Source organism: Falco peregrinus, chromosome 10, assembly GCF_023634155.1.
Source record: "Falco peregrinus isolate bFalPer1 chromosome 10, bFalPer1.pri, whole genome shotgun sequence".
Classification (NCBI taxonomy): domain Eukaryota; kingdom Metazoa; phylum Chordata; class Aves; order Falconiformes; family Falconidae; genus Falco; species Falco peregrinus.
The window spans coordinates 30,438,329-30,462,533 of record NC_073730.1 but is presented as its reverse complement, the minus strand read 5'-3'; the positions used below and the strand labels follow the sequence as shown (position 1 = coordinate 30,462,533).

General features: G+C 37.6%; 1 protein-coding gene across 4 annotated transcripts in view; it reads left to right on the top strand.

Moving 5' to 3' along the window:
* The window catches only part of DAB1 (DAB adaptor protein 1), a 168,019-nt gene that overhangs the window by 5,840 nt on the left and 137,974 nt on the right, over positions 1-24,205 (top strand). For all 4 annotated transcript variants that reach the window (XM_027780427.2, XM_055815495.1, XM_027780429.2 and 1 more), the window contains exon 2: positions 15,526-15,636. The gene's annotated coding sequence lies outside the window, so the exon portion shown is untranslated. The remainder of the gene's footprint in view (positions 1-15,525; positions 15,637-24,205) is intronic.

The window sequence follows — 24,205 nt, the reverse complement described above, 5'->3', positions numbered from 1 at the left end:
CTCTAATATGAAGTCCTCCCATTATTACTGAAGGCGGAGCTGGAATCTCCCCAAAATGCTTTTTCTTGTAGCATAAAGCAGTATAAATATCTTTGTCATCAATGTTATAGGGATACTGGTAGGTGTGCTTTGCTGTGGGGTGATTGCTGCATTTCCTCTTCACAGGGTTGCTGATGATAAGTGGTACTGAATGTATTTGTTGGGGCCAGCATGCTTTGAAGCTAATTGGGAGCTGATTAGCATCCAGGCACTGCCGTTGTGGCCTCTAAAAGTGGTTCCTAGTTTGCAAATCCCTTTTCAGGTGTTTTTCTCTAAGTAGTAGCGCCCGTAGGTCTATCTGTATTAGGTCCCAAGGTGCGCTCAGAAGCTTATCAATCAATCTACGTATGTACATGTTTTGGAAAAGAACTTTTTAAACCTACACAGTTTTATTCTTGGAAAGCTTAGGAAGGTTGTGGGTCTGCAGAAATCCAAGATCATAGCAACAGTTACATGAAAACAGCTCTTTGGTTTTAGAATAAGTATCCAGCTGCAAAACTCTTATGCTTATTCAGTGTCATTCAGGGAGATTTTGCTTCATCTGTTTTGACAAGAGTTGCTTTTTTGCTTAAAAGTGTATATCTTCTCTTTTAAAATGTAGTGTTTAAAGCCTTTCGGCTTTCCAGTTAGAGTTTGTTTACCCCTCCACTTCCATTTTACAACAGCTGAGCATAAACCCCCCTTCAGAAGGGATGAGTGATTAGCGAGTTAATATGTTTGACAGTCACTGGGTGACTCTTCTTGTTTTAGCTCTCTGCAGAATAAGAAAGGTCTTACTTCTTTTCCAGCTGTGGAACAAATTGTATGTGGTTACATTTTTCTTGGACTGTGTGTGGTCAACATGAGAGAGAGGACAGGAGATGCACTGTATAGCGTTCTTAGCCCATGCAAATGATAATCAAAACCAAAAGAGATTCCTTGATGGAATGCCCACAGTGTCACATCGCTATGGTTATTCCTCTTCTGGCCATCTTTGAGATTCACAACATACATAACTAGGAAGAAAATCCACAATCTAAAAATGATCAATTACAAAACTTTAAAATATTTCTTTATAAAATGGAAAAATATGCAGACTGAACAATAATGGGCATTAAGAATATCAGTTGATATAATATTTAAATACCACTAAATGATTGGAAATGCATGTGTTCCAGTAAGCACAAGAAGTTTCAAAAGTTGCTGTGCGTTATGCAGTGTTGCTATATTCAAGTCATGGGAATTATTTTTTATTATTATTTTATCTGGTCATCTGGTTTCATACCTGCTCTCATACCAACTGTTGTTGGTGAAAAGTTGACTCACTAATGGACAGCATAAAGTAGCTTCTTAAACATATGGATGTCTTAGTTGTACCTACCAAAAGTAATTTTATTGATCAATTGAAATGTTTAAATGAGATTATTGACATTTGTAGCTTCACCTTTAGAATTTGGAAGTGCAAAATCTTTAAGTGTGCCCATTTGAAAATGAAGAACTTCAATTACTGGCAATCCAATTGATGCAGTACACATTTCTTATTTTTCTTTTACCTAACTCTTCTATACTGACAGGTGGGTTACATAAAGAATAGCAGGCATCATACTGGTTGTTTCTCAACCTAAAGGATTATAAATATTTTTCCAGGACTTGAAGTAAGTGAGGGGAAAATGTGGGTGATCTTTGTATTCTGGAAAAAAAAAAAAGTTTCATTTCTGTCCCTAGTTACTTGAGATGCAGCTCTTAATAAACTATGCTAAAATGGCACAGAAAAAGAGCATTTCAACTTGCTTAACCTTCATTGGATTTATTCAGGTGCCTCAAGTAGTCCCTGAGATCAAGCCAGAATGAAGAGATCCAAGCCGGCAGGATTCAGTGCTCATGCAGAAGCAGACAGTGTGTTAGTAATCTGACAGCATTTCCAGGACCTGTCAGTCTCTGCCTGGAGACTGGCCATAACAGTTCAATTGGCATCTGCTTTTTGCCAGATTAACATGTAGTAGGTCACTTGAGTTCTCCCCTTACTGTGTTCATACCTTTCCTTAATTCTCTTTCACAGTAATCTGTCAGTATTGATGGGAGGAAAGAAGAATTTCCTCTGTGTTTAGAATGGTGGGGATTTTTAGCGTGTAGTTAGCATGAAGAATTTCAGCTTTATCTTTTTTTTTTATTTCCTAGAATAACCTTTACCATCAAATAATTTTTAACATTGTATTTTGCTTGTGGCTATGGTGGTGTAGGAGACTCTGCTTCCTAGGTCTTTGCAGGCTCTTGAAGTTAATGGTGATGGGCTGCTCGTGCACTGATAGCTTGGACTTCAGTGCATTGCTGCAGTAGAAGACTCAGGGCTAGAATTTCCAGCTAGCTACACGATTAAGCCAAGCATAAGTGTAAGTAGGAAAAAAACCTTAAATACTTTTAAACTTTAATGCAATCCAGCTGATATCCATGAAATTGCACTGCTATTTAGTTCATCAGCAGTCAGTGCAGTGAATATTTTATTAATATTTCAATTTTCCCTTTAATTCCTTTATGTAACAAAATACACAGTTTTATTGTAACTGCCTTTTATGTGAGTTCTGAAGCGTATTAGTAAATTCAAACCTTTTAATGGCAGGAGTAGATGACCTGTTAGGTGTTCATGTCTTAACATAGCAGCTATACCACTAATATCAAGGGTGTTCCCAGTTGGTAGGGAGTTTCCCCCCTTTTTTAACATAATGAAGGTTTTTCCATGCTAGGATTTGCTTCCCTAAATGTGTATGCATTCTAAAATTTGGTCAGTGTGCTACAGTAACACTGGTAGTATCATTTGAAAATGTTAAGGTCCTTTTTATTGTTTTAAAACACCTGGTAGCTGATTGCAGTAAAGACTCCCCTTTTTAATTACACTATAATTAATACAAAACAAATCAACAGGAAGTGCTACTTCACACAGCGTGTTGGCACTTTACTAAAGTTTAAGAACAGTAAAAAAATGTCAGTGAGCTTAATAGGTTATTTTATAAATGTGTGGGTTTTGTTTGGGTTTTTTTGTGTGGCTGCTGAAGTAATCAAATCTCCGATTTATGGCTTCAGGACAGTTTTCCACCTACCATCCCTGTGTGATAGTTTTCAGATATTCAGACCCCATTTTTCTTCCTTCTGAAAACAAGGGAAATAAAATGTTTGAGAAGTCCTAAAGAGGGTAACAAACAGAATTGACCACTTACTGTTCCTGGCACTCAAATTTTATGATCCTTGCTGCCCTAGTGATAGAGCAAGCTATTCAGAAGCACTGTGTGAGAGTTACAGCTGATGAAATTTAGTCAAGTTCTTTCAAATCAGAAGAACTATGCTGATTTACATCAAGTGAGGGTTTGTATGCTGTTGCTATGTTACATTTGTAGCAAACGCTAATTGATTTTGGTGCATACAGATCCTCAGAGAAAAGTGAGAATTGTTATTGAGTGGATCCCACTGTGCCAAGCTTCAGTTCGTGGATTTCAGTGCAGGGTGATCCTGGAGAGGACATGAAATCCTCTTTATGCTGTGAAACAACACTAGAAAAATAACTACCGAGCCGCAAAACAGGTCTGAGACTTCAGCACTCCCGATTTTGGGCTTGACAAAGAACAGCATGTGATTTTCATAAAGAAGCTCTCTGCAGCTCTGTTTTTTGTGGCAGAACTGTTGATCCAACGAGCTGCTTACATGTGGTTGTCCCTATTGAATGTAGCATTTCTCGTGTTCCGTTCTTGCATAATTTGTTCAGTTGGGCTCTTGGATAAGCTGAAGAGATGGCAGGACTCTCCGTGGGATGGTTCTGTCACTTGCCGTTCTTTGTAGAAGCAGCGTAGTTTGTAAGTTTATGCCAGATACCCACTCCTGACAGCTAAAATTTAGGTTAGAAGAATCCTGTTCTCAGGCACTGAATTCCAGTTGCCTTGCTTTCTCCAGACAGCAGAAATCCAGGGGAGCAGATCATGTGCATCAAACTTCGAAATATTGCTCAAGCCTGTGTAGAGAACTCACTCTGTTCTTTATTGCAAAGACCATCTTTAGTTCAAAGAACAGATTGCAAGTGACCCGTAAATATTGTGGGTGGCTGATTCTGCTAATCAGTATTTTTAGATGGAACTTTTTGGTGGAGATGGGAAGTACAGTACAGAGAAGGAAGATAGTACAGGTAGGTGTCATTTGTTTTGTGGATCCAATAACACAAGAATTAATTGTCTTGTTGTTTTCTTTTTTGTGGCTGAAGTATGTACATAATTTGCACATAGACAATGCGTAAAGCAGTATAGTATCAATTTTAATGTGTATAATGGACTACCTCTGAGATTTTTCTTCTCACTTTGGTGGACTGTGCTGTATTATCTTTTGCTGCTTCACGGTGATTATTGATTTATTTCAGATAAGTACTCTATGTTGAATGATAGTGAATGCATTTCATTTTTATATGCGGTTATCTGTTTTCATGAGAGACTAACACTGGATTTTTTCAAGACCATTTAGGGTTTGATTGGTTATGAGAAGTAGACATCAGGAAACCACCAGAAATTGTGCTGGTTTCTAAGAAATTAGGGTATGTACGGTTTCTTGTCCAAAAAACATTCTGGAAATCAGCGTAGGGTTACTGTTGTGTATTCAAACAATATCGGAAAAAAGAAACTGGAACCAGGTTCTGTGAGGATGCCTTCCTGTTTCAGACATTAATGTTGCAGGTGTTAAGAATAAATTGAACTTTTGACCTAAGTTGTAATCAAGAACAATAGAATTAGTTTGTAATAGCTCTCCAGTTTTCACATTAATAAAATGTGGAAAAGTTCAGCCTAGAGTTACAGGAGATTGTTATAGAGGCCTAGTCACTGCTGATGTATTTCTGTTGGACTGCATCCTTAGCATTCTGGTACCACTGCACAAGATGCCGATGTGATGGCGTAGTGTATATTAATCTTGTTAAGTCCTTATGAAGAGTCTTAATTGTTTCAGCAACTACTTCCTGTAAGAAGCTGGCTATACTGGATGCATTAGGGAGAGCACAGTGCTAAATAGAATGAGTTATATATTCAGATGTACTTTAGCTTGTACTTTAGTTGCAAAAAGTGGAGAAAATCTTGTCTGCCTGTCTTGAAAGTATGGGGGATGATGTCTGGAGGAACAGTTCCAATGCCTGACAATTAATAATAGCACTTTCAAGAGAAGCTTTTAGCAGAAGATAAGCACATGGGTTACAGAGCAGTACAGAGAACAATGTATTTTTTGTGCTGTTTGTATATGTTGAGATCAAATATCTAATTCATAGGAGAACAGTTTATAAGGATGCAAGTAGAAGTTCTTCTAAATATTAATCTATTGTACCTGTTCTTCATTGTAATAAAAACATGAGAAATAGACATGGGAGACTAAAATGCCTTGCAACTTGTAGTAGAGTTCACAAAGTGCTTTTTAAAAATAAATTTCCTTTAAGTGAAAAATCCTAGTGTAATATTTTGGTGAGGTGCTAGTAATAACTTGTAATGATTCTTAATGTCTGTCTGCGCAGTGTTGTGAGAAGGAAACTTAATCATGGTGCAGCAACTCAGTATGTCTGCAGTGCTCTGCAAAGAGCTTGGAGCTAAAGGAGTTACGGTCACTCATACTGAGGAGCAAATACCGTGTAAATGACTACTACAGCAGGGAGGAGGTCTAACTTACCTGTGGAGTATTGACCTAGGCACAGGAGAAATTAATGCCCGTGAGTGTAGGAGTCTGGTTGTGGTATGCAGCTTTTTTGCCTGAAGGAATCAAGGTTATTGGTTCTCTCCACTTCTTTAAAGATTAATTTGAAAGCTTATGAAAAAGATCTTAATAATATATATGTGATACATGTATTATTACATGAGAGCTATAAATACTTCTCTATAAAAGGAGGATCGCTAATGTGGTCTGTCTTGTGTTCTCATAACAATATACCACACTTAGGAAGAGAAACTCTCTGAATTTTGGCACCCAGGAAACAGTCGTATCGACCCTCCGACCTCCAATCACATGCCAATGGTTACCTTTTTAAAGAAGCCTATTGCATTTTGTTGTTACGGCCTTAGAAGCTACGCTACAGTGTACCCAATAGTACTTCAAAAATACCATGTGAAAAACAGCTTAGGAAAAAGTCACAGTACAGAAAAGAAACAGTTGCTATCATAGGTATAATATTTTATTATCCAAGGCCTCTCTTTCTATTCACTGAATAATTTGTATTTAACTAGTAACTTGTGAACCAGTGTAGTGGTCTGTTGATAAACTGGAATGGGATACCTTTTTAATTGTTGGTGTTTTCAAAGATGTTGTCTGCTGGCCTAATTCTTCAGGAGCGTGTGTATGTGTAGATGAATATGATGTGTATTCTTTTTTTGAACAGCCCAGTGTTTTTGTAGTACAAAGGGTTACATATTTCTAGCATTCAAAACCCAAACATAACTCTGAATCCCCTCCTGTGATAATTCTGATGGATCATTGATGCTTTTAAGACACTAATACAACCTGTAGAAGAATTCTTAGCATATGACAGAAATGTATCTTGCTTATTTTGAAGAAGTGGTGTTCACATATGTTCACAAAGGTTTGTAAAACTGTTCCTTGTAAATCTCTGCAATGATTGTAAGTCAGATAATTCATTGTAATGGAAACCTCAGCTGTCGTATTTTGTGAAAGCTTTTCCATGCATTTCTTCTTTTAGTTTTGCTCTTGCATGCTTTCCCAACACCTGTTGGTGTTTGAAAGATTGTTGTCACATTTCAGTACAAAGGTTTGGGTAAGAAAACGGCTTTTCCGATATTAACTAATCTTAGCAGTTAACTTTTCTAGTGTTAGAGATGTTCATCCTGCCATTAAGTGATCTTCATATATTAAAGTTGTTGATTCAGTTGTGTGTAGAAATGTGTTATGCTTAACATAAAAATGTTACTTGCCCTTGGTTTTGCACTGTGGTAAAACAGACATTGTCTTGCTCTAGTTTAATGCTTTATGCTGCTGTTGTGTAGCTGTAAATCTTACAGACAGGGGTTCTGTACCCTGGGGATTCTGTTTCACCTTGTACCCAAGTAAGCAGTAAGAAAGCTCTTGCTCTGCACAGAAACCTGTAGGCCTGTAAGCTCCACATTTGCCTCTGACTAAAATGCTTTCATATGTATTGAACATAGGTAGAAAATGTAACACTACTTTCTAGAATGGCCATCATAGCTTTCTAATTAGACATTTGGATTTTTTTTCTCTTGTGACAGTGTTTAAATGTAACATATTAGCAATAATGTTTAAATTGATGAAGTGTAGAACTAGCAAAATGGGTTATGGGGAAAGGAAGTGAAAATATTATGAAGCATATGCCCTAATTTATGTCGTCTTAGAAAATTTGTATAATGAAATTAAGTATTTGAAATAATTCAGCTTACAGTACTCAACAAGTACAGCAGTGCTGGTGGGATGATCTTGCTTTTTAACATAATAAGTAAAATACAACTCCATTTTATTCACACTGTGTTGAGATCCATGTGCATCATCGAGACCAGATGTTTTTTGTCTTTCCTAGGGTGCATGAGTAGCTGTGGCAGCAGCTTCTGCTGTGTTCTTTGTGACCCTGCATAAAGGCAAATTTCATGCGTGTTCTTCATGTTACTTCCTAATCCCGGTTTTCTGGGTACCACAAGTTAGCTCTCCTTTCCTCCTGGCTTCTCATCTGGATGCATCAACTCTCTTACAGATGACTGTCTCCACCCACTTTAATCCTCCCCCTCCCCTGAAGCTGTTTTTACCTCTTGACTCCCTGTCTAAACCTCCCAAGTCCTCCATTATTAAATAACAGTCACAAATTCTTCCCTTCTGGTTCTTCTGGTACAAGACTTCACATCAAAGTGTATTCCTCTCTTCCCTGCCTCTGCATTCAAATTCAGCAGCTCACTGGATGCCTTAACAGAAAGGTGAACCTCTTGCTGTCAGTTCCACTGGCTTGTGTAATTTCAGTTCAGAGCAGTAATTATAAAGATAGCCCATTTTCCAGGACAACATTTAGAGGAGTATGCACATTTTGGTTCCTCTGGAGGTTGCAGGAGGTGTGATAGTGTAGAGGGATTTAGTTATAAAGGAGTCATCCTTGGGCAAGTGTAAAATACGTGATTTTTTTATTTTAGGTAGTTTGGGGTGGTTGGTTTTGGTTTTTTGGGTTTTTTTTTGGGGTGGGTGTGTTTGTTTGTTTGGGGTTTTTGTTGGGTCATTTTTTATTTTCTTAGGATTAGCAAGAAAACCAGATCTGTGATATGAAGAGCAAATGAGAGTCCCAATTTCAAAACCCAGAAAACCTTTCAAATGTAAGTTATTGATGATTATTTAACATGGTCAAAACACAGTATTTTCCTACAGTCTAAATCTTGGAAGTGATTCAACTCATTTCTCCTTCCTCATGTCCTGAAAATCACCAAATCCAAAGCAGACACACTTGATGTGTAAAACTGTATCCTGAACAGTTAAAAACCTGGCAAAGTTGCAAGCAATTGAAAGGAGACTCTTACAGCGGGAAGTGCCAGGCAACCTTAACTGTAGGTACTCGTTCCAGCCCTAGCGCTGAGTAGAGAAAATTTAAATAGGTAACTTACAAGGAATTATTTAGCAATGTTACTGTTCATAACAGCATCATAAATAAATTGCTGAAACTTTTCCGTAAAATACCTGACCTTGAGATCAAAGATTTAAGAGGTAATTGGAAGAGCGTATTGTGTACAGGTTGTGTACTCATTAAGGTACCGAGTCTGGTGTTTCAGTCAGGGAACTGTAGGACAGCCTGCTGCCTTCTGTTACCGCATGCGACTGAATATTTTGAGGGCACGTGTTACAGCTGATGACTCCTGTGAGGTAGAGTGCAAAAGTCATTGATACCAAGAGTCCTGTTGACTCCTTGACAGGAGAACAGAGTTTAAACTGTGCTGGTGTTTGGGCCTTGGTGAGAAGAGGATTTGAAATGTGAGTGGCTTAGAAAATGAATCCAACTCTTACACTTAAGAAGTGATTGAGAGCTTCTGAAGAAGGAGGAATGCAGTGCATGTATTCGCAGCACTTGGGCAGATTCAGATGCTATGCCTTTTGTATTTGTTCAGCAGTTGTGGTGTTGGAATTTAGGCAGAGGAAGATATATGAATAAAAATAGTATTACTGTTCTTGGGCCCTCACTAGAGAATTCAAGGCATGCAAATACTAAGTCAGTGAGTGGAAATGTCATCCTTCAAAAACATATGAAGGACTATGATAGAAGTTTTGTGCACTTCAAGGTATCTGAGTTACAAAGAAAGCTTGTAGTTCACGGAATTATATCTATGAGTCTTTTAATATACTCAGAATGTTCTTTATCTCCTACAGAGCATTGCAGAATTTGTTTCCCTGGAGGTGTCTGAAGTAAGGCTAGAAAAATCTACCTGATCTTTAATAATCCCTCACACGCATGGTAATACTCCAGAATTGTACTATCATTGTATAATTTACACTTAAATCCTTTCATCTCTGTGCTCCCACCCTCGAAAAAATCCTTTTAGTGTTATAGGGAGCCAGTGATTGCATACTTAAAATGTTGGCCTTGTTGTCAGTTTAGATTCACCTGCTTAGACTGTGGGTTTTTTTTTTGTGTGGGTTCCCCCCCCCTCGATATTAAGACTGAAAAATACATTTCTCCCATTATAGTTAATAGATTCAGGAAGTAATTTGCAGATTGGGAAACAATGGATCTCATCTAATAAAAGCACTGCCTAGGTTATTCATAAGGAAGATGAACTTGTATTGTTAAGCTTACACATTTTACTCTTGTTTGTAGGCCATATATTGCCCTCCTGTGCTTTCCACTATTAAGCAGTAATGTTACTGCATTAGTAAAAAAGAATGCTGCTTTGACTGGCTTTCAAAACCACACACAGAATCAAATAATGTATTTTACTGAATTATGAAGAACTGTGTTATTTGTTTATAACTGCTCACTTTGTTATTGCTCTCAGTGCTCCATGTTACAATTTAATCACTGCTCTGCATCTCTTGAGTTCATGCAGGCTGGTGTGAGGCAGCGAAGGGACAAAGCAAAATGACTGGCAGTTAAATGTTTCAATCAGTCAAGGTACTGATTTATTTCTTTGAGGAGGAGTGTAAAGGAAATGAGAATGGCTGTTTTTTGTAACTGATGCACTGAATAGTCATCAGTTAAACTGTGGAGGTCATACATATGAGTTGAAATCTTGAGAAAGAAAAAAAAACAACACTAGAGTGTGTCTTATCATCCACACTGTGCACAGTCTTTGTGAAGCTTGTGATGTTCATCATGTCCTGAAAAGCCAGCACAAAGGATGAGTCTGAAATCCTTTCACTTACAGGGTTTTCATTGCAAAAGAAGCTATATGAAGACTTAAAAAGCAGGGTGTTAGAAATTCTTTGTTGTCCCTTTAGTTAGTATATGCGGCTGTGAAGTTTATAACTGTATTCAGGATGTTGGTACTGCAGAATGTTTAAACTGGAATGTCACTTGGCTAACAAATGAATTGGAGCAGGGCGGGTGGTATGAGTATCTATGAAAATGGATCCTTTTTGAAGTACAAATTATAACTCAACTAGAGCAAAAACGGGAGTAAAAGCATTGGCAGCATGTTACATCTATGCTTTAAAATTATTCATAGGTATGCCTGAGATGGGAATAGATACATGAAGGTTTTCATTACCCACTTTGATACAATAGAAATCATGTAATTTTACATTCCACCACCACCCTGGCTGAACTTTGTCCATTTAGTAGTATTTTTTTTCTTACCTTGAAGTACTATTTTTAACCTGGCAGAAAAATTATCCTTTTTAGATAGTCAAAACAATAAATATTTTGTAGCAAACTTGACAGCATTACCTGTTACTTACAAGACACAGAAAATTCAACCAAAGTTTTTGTTAATAGTGTATCATCACTTCTTTTGCTCAGTTCTGTATTCTGTCTGAACTCATACAGCTATAAAATTCAGAGGAAGCAAGCAGATAGTTTTGAATGAAATTAGGTCTTTCCAAGACTTTAAACCTCCAGAGCCCACTGAAAATCTGTGCTCAACAATCATTACTTTTACAGCAAGAAAGATACCTTACCTATCAAGAGATTGCTTTAGTGGGGTATTCCCTAGAAATCCCACTGTAGCCTAGCCTACATTTCATGCTCTTTTTCTAACCTAAATCCTGAGGTTCTCAAACAGTTTCATAAAATGTGTGCACTAAAATCTGATGAAAATGTGGCTACCTACAAAAAAATAGAACTATTTTAAGAGAAGCTTTCAGTGCTGACAATAGAGAAACTTCCCACTGTCTTGTGGAAAACTGCACGGCTACAACCGTGACTGCGGATAGAGAAAAAGTGACTTGCCTCTTGGTCAGAGGAGAAATTTCCAGGCCTGCTGCTAAATGCACTCTGGGGAAATGAAGGTATCTGGGGTATGAAATGATAAAAACAGTCCTTGTAATTGTAGTGGCTGGATGGCAAAGGAGAAGCCCCACTTCTTAATGGCACTGATTTCTGGGTATTTTATACATGTTACATGTGCTGCACCCAGATGAACTGGTATTTCTTTTGACGACACCCATTAAGACGCAGATTTTGAGACCTGTTTTGTCTCTTCCACAGGGAATATGCACGATATGGTGATAGATAGATGTATGACCATGATAGTTTTGAAATATGAAGAAGAGACAGTGTGCTGTGGGCAAGAAACAGCTACTTCAACATTTCATTTCCCTCCTGTCTTTTTTTTTTTTTTTTTTTTTTTTTCTGAGCTAACAGTCCATTCAGTCTGAATATAGATCTGTTCTTTATGTGTTGAACTGCATTATTTAGCCCGCCACTGCAAGCCAAGTTATGATGTCTGGAGATAAAATTGCTAAGTTGATTTAACAGAGCTTTGTTAATCTAGAATTTAATTTATATTTTCTCTTGGATCTGTCCATTGTAGGTTCTTTGTGTTTATTAAGTATGATTTTGATGAAAAGAAACAAATATACACTAATAGCAGCTATTTAGCTACCTCCTCAATGCCTGGGAGAAAGCTGTCCAGGAGACCGTTGTCTTGTAAAAAGCAGTTAGAACTTGCTATTAAGTCCTGTAGTGCCTGTGTTTGCACCACATCGATCCTTTAGAAGTGAGACACTGAAGAAGCAGATTTCTGTTATGCTCCTTGGCTGTGAGTAATTACTGAGAAATACAGAAAAGAATACCTGAGTGCTTTATTCATAATCTACTTAGTGGCTGCATTCCTTTTCCCTGCATGTTTTGAATACCATTTGCTAGAACGACCAGTTGAATACACAACCAGCTGCTGCCTAAAAAGATCTGCAGCGGTTAAAAATACTGTGCTTGCTGAGAGAGAGATCAGATAGTCTTCCAGAAGATTATGGATAAAGATTACATAAAAGAGAGATTTTGCAAGTCTGGAATGTGGTTTTCCTACAGTATCTATTTCCATTTTCTGTGAAATGACTTTCAATATTTAGGTTATTTCACATTTTGTTATAGTGTCTTGGATGGAGCAGATTTGTGAGTTACAGCCTGAAAACAGGTTGAAATGGTTCTTGATGATGCCTGGAGTATTTGCAAGGTTTTAGCAGCTGATATAGTGCAGATGAGTACATAATACAAATAATAGCATTTATTATCTATATTGCCATCCCATTCCCCAGAACTGTGGAGATTGACTGGGGCCCTCCTTCCCTTCAGTTTCCCCCAGTGGTGCTAAGTACTTTATAAAACAGAAAAAAACCTCAAATTATGTTTTAGAATGCTTGATAGTAGAGACAGTAGCAATTTTCTGATGAGTAATACCAGAATGACGGGACTCCAGCTATCAGCTAGTCAGTGGTGTCAATACCCAGATACTGGTATCTTCCATCCCTTTCTTTCTCTTTCATTAAATTGCGCCATAGAAGATGTATTTGAGGTGAAATTTTAACAACAAAGAATTGGGTTTGGAGAACTGTGTGGCACTGCTTTAGGAGGGCAGTCTGGATACCCACACCACCCCCTCCCACAAAGATGCTTATTTGGTAGGAAAGTGTGGTGATGTAGATAGAGAGGGTCAGAAATGGGTGGAATAAAGTTACTAGTGGTTTAAGAATATTATGTGTGATTAAAATGGTAATCCTGGTGTTCTTTCTCCCACATCAAGGAGAGACATGATGAAAGAGGCCACTAAAATGGTTTTTGCAGTAGCATTGCGTATGATTATGAATGAAGCAAGACTTGGGATTTACAGACAAGAAACTTTAGTGTTTGACTTGTGAGACAGTAGCTCAGACAGGCTGTGTAGCTTTTAAACTAACTTGTGCGTCAGGATGTTCATAATATTGTACTGAACCTGGTCACTCAGTACTGTCTCTAAAAAGGGAGGGGGAAAAAAGTTTTCATAACTGCTATAAACTTGTAGCTTTCCTGTCTTCTTCAAGCAGCGCGTTCAGCAGACCTCTTGAGGCTGAATTTTACATGATGCTTGATCTGCTGCAGCTGCATGTAATCTCTGGCTGTGGAGCAAAGTAACCATCTCACCTGACTTGAGTGAGATTTACCATGGGCAGTGAGTCTTTCTGTAACAGGTTTTTGTAAGATCAGATTTCTGTTTGGGGGTTTGTTTGTGTATTTCTTAATGGAAGAAGAAAAAGTCCTGTATTAGCTGTAAAATGTTGAGTGTTGAGAGCTTTCTGCTTGCTAACAGTTTTCTAGTTTGTATTTGTTTTCCCATAAACATTTTTTCCTAAATTATTCTATCTCCTCAGAGCAATCTTCAGCTAAATGTGAGGACAGATTTGCACCATTAGCAGTACGTTGTCTCAAAGTTGAGATTTGCATTAAGGGAAAAATGATTGTTGTGATGTAAGGACAAAAGGTAGGCTTGCCCATATCGCCGTATTCGTCCATAATTTATGTATTTCTCTCCTGTTGGTTTCAAAAGATTTCTTTCTAGTCAGGAGTTAAACGGACCCATTCAGTGTTTACATTTATGCAAATGATTGTTGTGTCACTAGGGTTGCAACATTAAAAAAAAAGTGCTAGATATTTTACATGCCTTTGAGTATTAAAGTGATTACAATTACCTACATAAAAGGAGTTGCTTTATTAATTAATTAACTTGGAGAGAAAAAAGGCTAGTGACCCTCTGAAAGAATATCAATAACTGAAACATTAATTATGCAAATAGGAACTGTTTTTACTGTTCATTATTCATAGTTTGACATGAAAATTTCCTTCTAAAATAATGCTTCATTCATGTATTTCAATAAATGTCTAATCTGCCTAGGCTGTCACTTGGATCTAGATTTTGAGACAAAGACCCTGCAGTGACATTGATACAGACAGACTGCTCGTTCCCTGTGGCACTTCGTTCAGGGCACCAGTACCCAGTGCCTAGTTGCTGGGCTGGTATTTCCTTGAAGGCTTGCTCTCTGAGGCAGTCATCACCTTTGTGAATGAGTTCTGGAAAAAATTGTATTTGGAGAGACACAGTTACTATATTTCATAGGTGCAGAAGGGGAGGAAAGAAGCTGCAAAATATTTGATGAGCTTTTGTGACTTTCTCGTGGTTTCAGGAGGGAGGGAGGCTGCAGCAGAGCTACAGAACCGGCCCAGCTCCAAGTCCTGTTTGAGGCTGTTTACTTGTGCCATTGTTTTTTTCTTTGACGAGTCAGTAGAGGTAGTACCAAGGCAAACAAATGCCGTAAGGAAAATAAAGTTACACCGTCTGTTTGATTAATCTGAACTCATGCACCGAGTCAGTTTGCTGGATCTTTTTACGCTTTGAAAATGTGGCTATATGCTGCCTGTCAAGTGCTGCAGGTGATTTCATACAGGCTGTGAGAATACTTCCCTTGTGAAGAGCTCTGCCTTTTTATTTTCTGAAGCTTCACAGAGTGTGTTAGCAAATTCTGATGAAGGATTCCTGGGGGTTTTATTCCTTTTCATATCCCTGAAGACAACAGTCAAAGGTTTCCAGGGCTACTTCTTTCTCAGGTATCTCTAAGTGTACCTACAAGGGGGGAGAGAGAAAAAGCTGTTTTCTCTTTTTCATCAGCTGAAAGGCTGTGCTGCAAATAATCTTGGTTTCAGTTTTGAGTATGCAGACAAAAAGAAGTAGCTATGCAGTTCCAGAAAATCTTTTGCTCTCCGCTCCCTGAAGAGTACCTACTTATAAGTGTAAGATGTTAAGATTTCCTTCTTTTAATGCCGTAGAACTTGCTATGCCAATAGCAGAAAGGGCTGATGAAGAAATATGTCCCCCCCTTCCCTTGTAGCGTGATGAATTGTGGAAGTCCTGATTGAAAATTCTAATCACAGCCTTGCAGTCCTTCAGATCACAACCCTTGACAGTTGATTCACTCCTTTTCATGCCTGCTGCCTCTGACTGCTTCTGGTGCCTCTTATGCATGAGTCTATCATTAGCACACAAAGCACGATGGATTGGTTGGGGTACCTCCATCCTTAGAACCTGGGAAATGCTTCTTTTTCAGAATCAAAGAACCTGTGTGTGACATCATCATGAATGAGAGAAGAAAGTAATACAGTATTGGATGTGCCTGTTTGCTGCCACTGTTGAGAGAAAATGATGGATTATGGGGAATGTAAGTATATGGCCTGTTTGTTTGGTTTTTTTCCTCCTTGCTAGTTAACAATGCAGAAATTCATGGATCTTAATGCATAAGCTGAGACTGGCAAATGCATAGAAGTTGTAATACTTTCTGGAAAGGAAAACTGTAAACCCTTCCAAAATTCTACTTAAAGATCAGCCTGTTTATGAAATCTTTTAGCTTTCAGTGTGATCTGATGACCAAAATGATTAGGAATAATTGGGTTTGGTACTGACTGTGGCCTCGATTCACTTTTGTGGATTCTCTTCTGTAGACCCTTTTGACAGGAAACTTTTGCAAATGTTTGCATTTTGCAAATGCTTTTATTCATCTGTGTGACTTGGCATTTAATGTTTCAGTGAACAAGACAGTTAAGTTTTGGCTTCAGTGAGAGATTGATAGGAACAATTTTCAAATGTGGTATCAAAACAAAGTGAAAATATGTCATGTTCAAATACAGAGCTCTGATGCGTCGTGTGGTCTTGTAATAAATGAAATAGCACTACAAGCCTGACAGATTTGCAAGAAAATGTTTTTAAATTTATGATGATTAATTTTCAAGATGAACTGAAATAAAAAAAAAAAGTGTTAGTAGATACTTAAAGAAGGTAAAAGGAAGCAGCTTTCTGAAATGAGAACAATCAGGTAATGATAGGGCCGCCTTCGCTTTTATATGCTTTCTAAAATTTGTGCAGTGAGTCAATTGATATTCTGACTGCTGCATCTGGCAATAACAGCTACTCCTGCAAGTGTAACATCTCATGGAAATTTTACTTCTTGGATTTGTACTGTTGCTTTGTACTGGTTGTCTCGGAAATAGGAGTAACATGAAGCACAGCTGAAGATTTTCTACCATGAGTGGTTATTTTCTCCAAGCCTTCAAAATAAAACAGCACTGAACCTAGTAAGAAAACAGAAGTAGCTCTGTAGTTCCTTGAAAGAAACCCAAACTTTTCTGAAATTCAACATGTTCATACGTCTTGAGCATTTGCCACTTGCAGATTGACTTTGTTTTGCTTTAGGACAGTTAAATGCAAAGAGGATTTTTTTGTAAGATATCAACTGATTTATGTAAACATTTTTAGGTAGTAATGGGCTGAAAACATGCCTTGATACCATTTATACTTAGCAAGAAGTCAGTCATACATGCCAAGTGCTTAAGTTTTATTTGTATTGATTTAGGTTTCTTTCTAATGGTTTGGTTCCTTGCTTCACTTCTTTCCGTTTCATTGTATTTGCACAGATGCCTTGCCAATCAACAGGTGCAGAATAGCTTTATGCACCCATTAGTGCGACGTAGTTGTTGGCAAACATGATTTAATGGGGTGAAGGAAGGAGCTATACACTGGGACAGATCCTGCAGCCAGTGTAAAATGGCATAGCTCCATTGCCCCAGTATAGCTGTTATGAAGTTGTTTGTTCCATGCTGTTACAGATTAGAAACTACATTAAACTGAGTGACAATTTGCATGCTGACTCTTTGGTAGCATTTAGTTTAACAAACAGTTGCTTTTTGCCAGCTGAAGGCTGTCTTAAGTAGATAGAGGCTTTTTTATATATGTACACACACACACATATGTAGACCATCTAGTCAATATAAGAAGTAATATATTGAATCAGAGACATTGCTGTTTATTTGAGCAAGTGTGTAGCAGCCTTTCCCCTCTGCAGGGTCTCTTTGCTGTATCTAATGTCTCTCTTGTAGTATCAATTTCTGCCAAATGCAAAAAGGTAAAATAACGTCACTCCCTAGCAGTTAGCCTTCTCCTTTATTTCAAGGAACTGCATTGTGAAAACTGGTGCAACTTTTGGTCATGTCAGTTTGTCTGCTTTTTTAGTCACATCTATAATGTGCATGTAGATGCACTGAACTGATGTTTCAGATGTTTGTATTTCAGTGTGCCTAGTTTTGAAATATATTTATGCATCTAATTAAATGAAACTAGTAGTGGTTCACGCTTGGGTGGGACCTGATTATGCTCGATGTTTCTTTTGATATCTTTTTAACAGCTGAGGCTGCGTTTCCATGAGCAGCTCATTGCTGTTGAAAGGGCAAGCCTTACTTGTCTCCTACACATGCCACACTGTTATTTGTTGAGTTTCTCGTTTAGCAGCTGAGAAGACATTTCTGTTAAAATATACAAGAAACTTTTTGAAAGGATATGTTAGGAAGGAAACGGGATGCATTGTGTCTGAAGCATGAGAAAGAAAGGAATGACCTTTTACGTGTGTTTGGACAGAGAGCTAGCTTTGTGTTAGTGACGCCAAAAGTGAGTTTTCAAGTTGGACATGGCGGGAAAAAAAGCTTCAGAAATTATATGAGCTGTGCTTTTTTTTCAGAACAGGAGTTCAAGGAAAAAAAAAAAAAAACAACAACCCAGATCAATGTTGTGTTATTTCAAAACAGCCTAAATGCATTTAAAAGACAATGTTACAGTTATCATTAGCACTATAAACTTTTGCATGGGAATGTTTTATGTTGGTAAGAAGTTATGTGGGAAACCCTAACAATTGTCTGCCAGCAGTTAATTGCGAGCACTCTGAGGACACCAGGCCTGAAGCATCTTCTTATATCTTACCTTCCTCATCTTCAGCAGTGCTTCCTCTTCTCTGTTAAAGAAACACACTTGGTGGTCCTAGAATTTTTCCTGGCACCCTTGGGACAGTGGCTGTGTAGCTCAAAGGCAGTCTTTTATCTATGGGTTACGGTTTGAATTCACTTGATAGCTAGTAGAACAGAAAAATTATACAAGCAGTTTTGGTCAGAAATAATTTTGAGCTGGGGTTACTGTCTGCAGATAGATCTGAATGCAGTTGTCCATTTATGTTAAGTTTTTTTCTCCAGAGATGCATGTCATGATCAAGGCCCCTGCTGGTCCCTATCAGGTCCCTATCTTACTGTGCACAGAGAAAAGAAAAAAAAAAAAAAGGCCCATCTGAAGAGCTTAAGGATCCAAATATAACATTAGTACAATAAGCAGGTGAAGAAAACATACTACCAAAACAGATTCAATGTATGTGCAAGTATACACTATATGGTGCTTGCTGCCTTTAGTGTGCTTCATAATGGCTTTCAGATGCAAGCAACTTGCTTTGGACCTCAGTCCTTAATATCAGGAATCATTTTATCTGCTAAGATCCCCAAGGAATGATCAAGATCATGCTGAAACTGCATGTTCTTTACCTCCAACTAATGCCAATATCTGTGCTGGAGGAAAAAAAAACAAACCCAAACCACCTGTTTTTTGCAGATTCTTGCAGCTCTGTGTTTTATCAGTAACCATAGAAGGGGAGTGCCTTGTTTTGTGCTTGTTGCTTTTCAAATGGAATCAATATTTTTCGGGGGAGTATCTTTCATCAGCATGTAGATATTTTTGTGCGTTCAGTAGAGATCAGCATCAATTAGTTTCTCAGAATTAAAATACATACGGGTTTCCAAAAGTTACAGTGTACAAGCTGAGACTTTCAAATGATCACAAGAAAATTAGCCATGCTGCTTCTGTCATTTATATATGCTCTACATTGAATGTCAGAATCCTGGTACGTAAAACATGTCAGATTATGTTCTGTACTTCACAATAACCGGTTACTGGTTAGCCTATACATTTCCCGCTTAGTATTTGCAAAGCATTATACGCTCATCCTGTATCAGCTTGGTTATAGTGGAGCTGTTTTCCATTCCCATTGAAAGCTTTATCCCTGCTCTGAAATTGCCAATAATCCATTGATGATTCACCAAAACCTGAATTTTTCAGTCTTTGTTTGTTTTAGAAATGAGAATGCTCTGGAAGACTTTCACAATCATGACTGATCAGTTATACTGTGGCATTTACGTTTGGATAGAATTCAACGTTTCTTAAGCATAAATATTCACAAACGTATGATGTCTTGTGTGAACATGTTGTTTAGTGATTCTGACGTCTGTTAGCACCTGACATGAAATGACCAGAAAAGCGTATTCATTACTTTCAATAACAATTGGATTGTATCTCTTTTGCAGTTTCTGGCAAGTTTAGCTCTCAAATAACCTGTAGTTGTTTACCATCTGAGCTGATAAAGCTTTATAAGTTTTGGAAGTTAATACAGAGAACGTTTAAGCTGTACTTAGCACCGAGGAAGTGCTGTGTGTAGTGGGCTGGGTTGTATATATGGATGTGAAGCTTTGTGCTTGTTTGTCTTAAGAATATATATTATCTGTAGTTACACACAATCTGATGGTCTAAAGGCATTAGCCTTTAATATTTATTATTTTTAAATATTATATATTATTTATAAACAATATTATTATTTTTTTAAAAAAAATTTTTTCTCAGTTCTGTATTTTGTATGTGTTAACTCAGATTTTCTGACATGTTTAAATCAATGAAATTTTGATTGTTTCTATTACATAAGGATTACCAGAAAAGTTAATGAAATTAATATAGACATACCCAAATTAGTTTTATATTACCATGTAGAGCTGCCTTTCTGTCCTTTGGAGCTGGACCAAAGCTAACTTCAGTCTAAAGCAGCAGGAGTATGGCTTGTGCCCACTGTGACAGCTCAGGTCCCAAGGAGGCAGTGCAAGCCTGCCCACCGCTGTCACTGCGCTCCGAACATCCTCATCTGGGCAAGTTCAGGTCTGACTTGCTTACATGCACACAAGCTGCATTCCTGTTACTTGGGCTTACGTGTGGATGATTCTCATTGCAACTGCAGATTTTGAAATGCAAACTCATCAAATTTTAGTATCACTGAAACTAGGCTAGTTTGTGGATCTTGTGTGTTGCCTTATAGTGATCCTGTGATTGAAGGTTATCCTCTTGCTTCTAACTGGCTGCTGACAGACAGTGATGCGTTTGTGTTGTCTCTCATTGACTTGTCTCGAGTTTCATATAGTATTGGAATTGGGTTGAAGAAAGAGTTGCAAGAATTTCTTAAATTATCCTGTAAAAATGTTTCACTGAATAGTGTGAATTGCTTTAAAATTTCAAAAATAGAGATTTCCTGATGTCCTTTGCTTGCAGACCTACTGTGAAAGAGGCTTCTTATTTGCAAAATAATGTTATGATTCCTGTAATGCAAGTATGAAACTTAACACAAAATAGAAAATACTTGTAAAACTAGTATTCTGAGTCCTGTCAAGAAGTACCTTAATTATCTCCACCTCAGCAACTAACATTTTGACATTTACGGATGAGATTTGACTTTATTTGCCAGATGTGACCTGCATTTCCTAGGCTATATCAAACATGGACTCTGAAGTATGAAGCTGGGATCCATCTCTGCATGCAAATACTTTTTTTTTAATTTAACTGTAAATACTTTTTATACCTTAAGATAGTTCCCATCTGTGATGTGAGTTACCACTATTGGTACAATTATGAGATTATTAGATTAAATTTATTAAAGTATTAGAAATAATGTTAATTAAAGAGTGATTGTGAGGTTTGGACCTTGTATAAAAACTTCTGAAGGTAACGGAAAGACTCCCGTTGAAGTTAGCTGACTTTGATCTGACTGTATGTTATTTCTTGTGATACTTAAGGCTGCAGTTGTGCAGTCTAGTATGTATGAACCACATTGTAAGAATGGGAATTTGACCAATATTCTGCAAAGTACTTTGACAAGATGAGCTAAATTCTTAGGAGATTTTAGTTTGCCTCTTAAACTGGAGAAATATTTCTCTTCTGAAGAGTGAGTGTAGAGTATTTAATCAGGTTTTGTATGTGTTGAACCTCTCTATTTGTTGATGGAGCTGCTCATACACACCCTCTGTGCTTTCTCAAAGGGAAATTTCTGGACTTGAAAGTTTTGTGAAGAGATTTTGCATGTTCAGAAAGCTGGCCATGTAAACTCGGTGTACGTGCCTAGTGGTAATTGCTGGGAAAATGAAAAGTGCCAAGAAAGCTGAATTTCCATCCTGCTCTGCCATTGTTTGGTGGGAGTTGCAGAACCATTTTTGCAATAGGTAATGCAGTATTCTAGCTTCCTTTTTAACTTGTATCTTGGCAAATGAAGGCAGACCGATCAAAAGAGATATTGTCAGATTACATGTAAAGTCAAGACTTGTATTTTGCCAAGGAAAATATGGATTTCTATATAGCCCATTTTACAGTCCAATACCAGACTTTATTAAATATTAAAAATGTGATCTGTAATAAAAATGAGAAAAATGTGTTGATATGTTCATCTTTGAAGCAATAATCAGTGTGGTTTGTCTTAAATGGTCTAGACTTCCATTTTAACATCTAGTGACAAGGCGGAAAGGATGTACAAACATATGGTACTTTAATTAATGGGGGCAATATTAAGCTTTAAAACTCCTTTGGAGCTTTTGTCTCTGTTGGAGCATTCTCTGTGCTGTGAGTCTTCTGTAATGCTTAAAGCAAATGAACTAAAATAGCCTTTGGGCTATTTTGTTGCACCATGTTGTTGGGCAAAAAATTAATCCAGTGCCATTTTGCATTTGCTGTCTGTGAATCAGACTGTGAAAGCTGATTTTAAAACTTTCACACTTGGCTTGAATGAGGACTGCCAGTGCTTGGAGAATGTTAAATTGAACGCAGTTAGCTCAAAGTGGGCTAGCTTAAATACACCCATCAGCCTCAAAGTGCTTAGGCTTGATGACTGCTCTGATAAACTAACACAGAAGTTACAGAAAAGAATTTGAAGGCATTAAGTTGCTAGTGAAAACTTACCCTGTATAGAATAGATCTTTGAAACCAAAGTAGTTTGTACACCAAGGGGTAGGGAGCCCTGTTGGCAGGGAGGTGGTGAGGCCCCATGGAAAGTCATGGATGCAGCACCGTGCTGTATCTAAAAGAGGAACAAAACAACTGATGAACCTGCTCAGAATTTTTTTTAAAGGCATAAATAATGTCAGAATTTGTAAGTATAATACATTGTAACTGCAGTAACTTACTTACTATTAATGGTCTCTGAAGTAGTTGGGTGTCATTGATCCTTAAAGAAGAGGCAGCTGGTACAGCTATGGTGGAGTGAAGTCCTGTAACGTTTTAGGGTATAATGACTGTACCATTGCTAGTGTTTTAGTTTGGAGAAATAATGTGGTTTTGAAGTTCATCTCTTAATGGTATCTGTTTATCAAGTGCTGCATCAGCCTATAATGGGGACTTGAGGTCCAGCCTTCACTGACACTGAAATTCCATGCTTGGTGTGGGAGTTCAGAGTAGCTCTCAGACTGGATGTGAGCAGATCTCTGACTGCAGATGCTCTAGAGCTAGGAATTTTAGGGAAAGAAATGAAGAAGAAAAAGTTGATGAGCAGTTGAAGCTGTGAGAAGTGTTACCGGCAATGATATTAGCTGCTCTTCCAAGTATAATGCCTCTTCTCTTGGAAGATGGGATGTTTGTCAACCACAGGGGACTGTGGCTTTTGGGATACCATTTTCCCATGACAACATATCAGAAAATACCTCTCTTTTTTTTTTTTTCCACCCTACCCCCACCCTTTCCCTCTTTTTTTTTTTTTTTCTCTTGTAGAGGGCTGCCTGCAGAGTTTTATTATCTTCAGGTGCTGACTGAGGTCTCAGCTCAAGTTATTCTATGAGGGTTGTGGTAAATGACCACTGATTTTCCTAGTGGAGAGAGACCCTGATGGTAAACTGAAAAGAACTGAGTCTGTTAAGTTAGCGTTTGACATGTCATCCATTCTTAGGTAACCAACACGAAAACAGCAGAAAACAGCAACATTTTTACTTAATGAACCCAGCCATAAGCACTATTCACATTTAACCTATTTACAGGGGGTAGCATACAGGCAAAAACTTCCATTAGTTCTTTTTGCATGAATATTGTGTGCCTGAGTGTGTACATTTATGTGTGGATTTGTATATATGTGTACGCTATTAGTGTATGCAGTGTTAAAGCATGTATAGTAATTCAGAAAAGAACCACTGACGAAGTTTCATTATGCTTGTAAATCTATTCAGCAGAAGACTTAAAATGAAAAAGAGGAAAAATTATACCATTTGACTTGAGGCATATTTTTTGAACTATAGTATATGCAGAGTCTGTTTTCTGCCTTTCCTTTCTTGCAATTGCTGTCTGAAATATTATGGTGGTATGCAAAGGCTTTGTTTTAAGTTTAATTTAAAATTAAATTTGCCTGAATGCTGTCATGATATTTTTAACTAGACAGTAAAATTGGAACTTGGTAATATTTGGCACTCGGTTTCTGTAGAAATGGCATTCAGGATACAACTTTGGACTCATAAGCAAAATAAGATGAAATCACACATGTTAATGATGATTTTAAAATATTTTCAAGACTATTTAAGTTTAATTTCTTCCTTGATTTGGCTTTTTATATGGGCAGCAGGGGGGGAGGGTTTGTAACAGTCATATGGATATAAAGTCTTGAATGAACCTTTTCAATCTGTTAATTCAAATGTTCTTTAATGAATAAAAATAGAATCAAATTACTTGACATAAAAAAAAAATAACCTGGGCATTACTTACCGAGCTTTAAACAGAATTATTCTTCCAATAATATTCTGATTATTGTCGTGGTTTCGTCTTGAGTAGGCTGACAGACGGTTATCTTGCTGCTAAAAAGCTAG